At 40.9% G+C, this 5,000-nt stretch overlaps 1 long non-coding RNA gene across 1 annotated transcript in view; it reads left to right on the top strand.

The window, feature by feature from the left end:
- LOC121689994 overlaps window positions 1-5,000 on the top strand; it is a 72,284-nt gene that overhangs the window by 28,560 nt on the left and 38,724 nt on the right. Inside the window, exon 2 of the long non-coding RNA XR_006024961.1 lies at window positions 2,974-3,022. This is a non-coding gene — a long non-coding RNA (uncharacterized LOC121689994). The remainder of the gene's footprint in view (window positions 1-2,973; window positions 3,023-5,000) is intronic.

Here is a 5,000-nt window from a genome sequence, read left to right as displayed (position 1 = left end):
TATGCATATATACTCTTTTATTTGCACATACGCGTTTCGGCGTGTGCCTTCTTCAGTGTGCAACAAGGCAACAATGTAGCTCATCTTATATACCCACACCCATTAACACACCCATATGAACACCCACCAATGCTGTTAAAGTGATACACATTCCAATGATGTCACTAATGTTTCAAACACGTTAAATACAAAGATTATTGAACATATTAAAAGTGAACATACAATTCAAATATGAATTCATAGGAAACAGTTTAGTGACAACTCTTCATTCATCCCATTCGGGATACATGTGTTAAAGTTACAAATATACCAAGCCTCTCGCTGCAGGAGGCGGTTTTCACGGTCTCCCCCTCTTGGAGACCGATTGACAAACTCTAAGCCCATAAACTTAAGATATTGGCATCATAGCCTGCATAGTTAAAATGCCTTGCAACTGATGATTTTTCATAGTTTTTTCTAATTGCGCATTTATGCTCAAAGATTCGGGTTTTGAGTTGTCGCTTGGTTTTGCCCACATAAAACAACCCACAAGGGCACGTCAGTAAATATACTATGAAAGTAGATAAACAGGTAATTCTGCCCTTTACTGTGTATGTCCTGCCTGTTTTTGGATGTGTAAATATCTTTTCTGTGAGCATGAAATTGCATGCTGCACAGTTCAAGCACTTAAAATTGCCGTGTGGAATTTTAAAGGGAAAAGGCGAGTGAGTAGGTGCAGGGAGGTGCGAACGCACTAACCGATGTCTCAGGCTAGGTGCTCGTTCTGTAAGGAAAGTAGGAGAGATGCCGCACTATGCATATATACTCTTTTATTTGCACATACGCATTTCGGCGTGTGCCTTCTTCAGTGTGCAACAAGGTAACAATGTAGCCCATCTTATATACCCACACCCATTAACACACCCATATGAACACCTACTACAACTATCCAGGCCAGCACTCTTAAAGTTTAAACATAGACAAATTGAGTGAAGCCTGCTCCTATCCTCACTGTCCTTGGGGATCAATAAAATATCTATCTATCTATCTATCTATCTATATAACTATCTGTCTATCTGTCTATCTGTCTGTCTGTCTGTCTGTCACAGCAACAGAACGGAACACTTCAGTTACATGTCTGGTGTAGCCTGCCTGTAAGCCCATCCTCAGCATTTACTAATAACATAATGACATGACGATACCTTACCTATGCACACCGACTAACTACCTTCTCTACCTACACTAACTAACTACATATACTCCTGGGTATGGTATCTGTAATAACATAGTCACAACATGGTAGCACAGTAATTTCCGGTGTATTACCCACATCGTGTATAAACAGCATGATGGTACTTTATGCCAAATCATTGTATGAATGTTGGTTAATAGATATTAAATGACAGTATCTGACCTTTGGTTCAAAGGCTACTACTGAACAGGCAGCTGACTCATGCCATTTCTTGCCAGGGTCATCAGGTTGAATGTATGAGTCAGAAAGCGTGAGTCAAAGCACAAATCGGTCATTAATGCAGCTAACACATGAGTGCGATATATCAATCCTAATCTCAATAGACTTCTAGATAAGGACAACTTGTGAGAAAATATATTTCCAAAGCATTGTAAAACAAATGCCTTCGTGTGGGCAGTGCACCTCAACGATTGTAACTATCATACAGATTCACTTTATACATTTAATAATATACTACATGCCAGTGTTCCATTGTGTCATGTATGTGGGCTACAGAGCACGAACAGTAACACGTGCACCTCTTGAAAGTCATTTCCAACAGTTTGCAAAAAGCAAAAGCATTTCAGCGCAATATTAACAGGGCCTTGCTGCACCGCCAACGCGGGGAGATAATTATCCTAATTAACACTAATTTAAAATGGCGGGGCCCCCCATTTTGGTGGCAAAATGAATAGAGAGAGCACTTACCGCCAAAGTGGCCTTAGGTTACTGGCACTCTCGTTGGAAATGGTTGCCTGGAACTGTTTCTATGGAGACCAGAACTTGTAAGGGACACATTGGCAGAAGAGGGCTAATCTGAAGGGGCGAGATGGAATTGAACATGATGGAGAGAAAGAAGCAACCTGTGTGTGTGTGTGTGTGTGTGTGTGTGTGTGTGTGTGTGTGTGTGTGTGTTTGTTTTTGTTTTTCTGTGTAGAGGGGAGAATGCCCCTGCCTTAAATTGCAAGGGAAAATTAAGAGAGACAATATTGGTGAAAAAGAGTTCTTCTGAAGGCAAAGGCCGAGTGCTAGTGCCGAGACTGGCCAATCAGAAAGGAGATAATTATCCTAATATTTGACATCCTTTTCATCCTTTTTACTCCTGTGTCCAGCAATCTCTTGAGAAATGATTCTCCTCTTTGAAACAGCGTAAGCTGTCCTATAGGTCAGCTTGAATTTGCCTGTCACTCTATTTCATTCTGAGCAGACACGGCACTTCCAGTCAGACACATACCATGCAAATATTCCATTTCTCAGATACCATAACACCAATATTTCACTCTCAGATAAGATAAGAGAATACACAGGACAAAATAGGCCCCAGTAGAATGAAGTCCTTAAGCAGAAAACAGAAAACAATGTTATGGTGTCTAATAAAGAGATAAACACACACACACACACACACACACGCACACACACACACCGATTAAGGAGGTTCTGATCGATAGGACTGTGAAAATGCACAATATGATGAAAACATTTTATGAGGGCAACATCTCAGGAAGTAAATGTCTGCACCCTGACAAAAGCATTCAGTCGAAGAAATGTTGAAATATTACATCAATACATTTCATTATTCTCATTATTATTATTATTATTAGATTTTAATAGTGTCCTAGTGAACCCAGATTGCAGGGAGTCTGGGCCTCTCTCTCTCTCTCTCACCCTCACATACACACACACACACACACACACACACACACACACAACCATCCCTCACCCCCCTTCTCACTCTCTCTTTTATTTGTGACTTGTTTGTATAGGTCTCAGGAGAGAAAATGTTCCATTGACTTTCACACATTCAACCTCAAGGTAGGTTCCTCTGGTTTCAAGCCTCTGCGAGTTTGTGTGTGTGCCGTTTGGTCTCCTGTTCCTGCACTGTTGCGTGGTGTAGCTGTTGTCGTGGTTGGTAGGGGGGCACTCAATCCCATCCCGCGCCGGCACTATGGTCCAGCGGCTAGGCTAATGGGGCTGTAATGACTCGGGGTGTTTGGGTTGGATCCCTGGGGCTTTGGCAGTGGTGGTGTGGTGTCTCTGGTTATAACAGGTTGTAATGTGGTCGGCTGTTAGCAGTGGATTTAAAGCAGCCGGGTGTTGCGGAGAGTTCATAGATGATTCAGTCCCACTGGTCTTAGAGCGATTTGTTTTGTCAATAGCAGGTGGAGATGTGTCAAGGGATGCGAAGATTTATCACATCAGGATGTGGGTTGATAGTGTGGTGTCAGTCATGCTAATTTAAATTGACTGATAGTGCACTCTTTTTTTGTTAGAACATACTTTTTTTTATGAAAAATGTCTATAAAGAACACTGAAAAAAACTAAACTAGCAAAAGACCAGCAGAAAAACTATATCCGAATGAAGCATGGTAAATCATTCACTCAATGAATCTCTACAAAACGGCTACAGAAGTGAAACATTGGACAGCTTGTTCGCTCCCAGAGACAGATCCATATTTGATCAGCTCATGCTCATGCAATTCATTTTGAACTCAGGATTTGTTCTTGACCGTGTGTGTGTGTGTGTGTGTCTGTGTGTGTGTGTGTGTGTGTGTGTGTGTGTGTGTGTGTTCTTGACCAACGGGCCTGTAAGAGTTTGGACTTCACGTGTGTGTGTGTGTGTGTGTGTGTGTGTGTGTGTGTGTGTGTGTGTGTGTGTGTGTTCTTGACCGACGGGCCTGTAAGAGTTTGGACTTCATTTTCGTCTTCATTCATTGTTGGTTTCATTTTCATCTTAACAGTGCCGAGAAGAATGACAAGAACGTGACTGTTTATTTATGTACTGTATGCGTTAGAATTTGTTTATGATTTGCTCTTTAGTGATTTGAGGATGTTCAAAATGCCTGCTTGTGCTTCTCAGAAATCATGTTCAACATTATTATTGAATGTTTATTGGTCAGTTAGTAAACTAAATATGCCATTTGAGCTGTGTTGCTTAACAGGTGGAATGTTATTGCAAGATTGACTTTATTTATTCCACAGCAGCACACTATCATTTCCATTGTTCTTGCCAATGTTGATATGGTCTTATTTGTATTGTTTTTAGACATTTCAATTTTTGTTCTGTTTTTTTTTTTTCTTTTTATATAGCACTTTGTAACTTTTTTAGAAAAGCGCTCCTTAAAGGGAAACTTGGCAGGATTTCTCCCTTTGCTGGAGAAATTGTGCATTATGCTATTTCAAACTGTGGGAAAAGGTAACGTAAGCACATGGATTTGTTTACAAGCTAACGAACGGTTAGCATTTTTCACAAGTTTGGTAGAAATATGTGGATGTTACAAGGTAAGAAACACGATTTAAAACGAGTTTCTTGTTTCTCACTTGTCTTCCCGGGACGGTAGTCTCAGTGTTGCAAGGTTGTTTTTTCTTCTGGGGACGCTAGGCGCAGCGGGGAAAGTCACCATTTTCACCGGAACAGGTCATTTAACCATCCAAATGATTTCTAAACGGGTTTATTACGTTGAAATAGTTGCCAAGTTCCCCTTTAAATAAATATTATTATTATTATTATTATTATTATTAGTAGTAGTAGTAGTAGTAGTAGTATCAGAATATTTGTGTCCAGATTGATAAGCATCCACACTGTCAATATTCCATTCATCCATCCCTCTCTCCCATTCATCCCTCCCTCATTTCTTGTTTTCTTCTCTAGTGTCCATCGCAATGTGCTGATCCATCTCCCTTCCCCTCCCATCAGCTGGATATCTAAATGTTTGCAGGCTACGTTTGCCCTACCTATCCATTCCGCACTTTGACGGATGGCCTGATTGCTGGCGAACGCTCTCTCTCTCTC

The sequence above is a fragment of the Alosa sapidissima genome, chromosome 18 (genome assembly GCF_018492685.1).
Source record: "Alosa sapidissima isolate fAloSap1 chromosome 18, fAloSap1.pri, whole genome shotgun sequence".
NCBI classification, from domain to species: domain Eukaryota; kingdom Metazoa; phylum Chordata; class Actinopteri; order Clupeiformes; family Clupeidae; genus Alosa; species Alosa sapidissima.
Note: the sequence above shows the minus strand (reverse complement) of the source record. Positions and strands in the feature narration are given on the sequence as shown.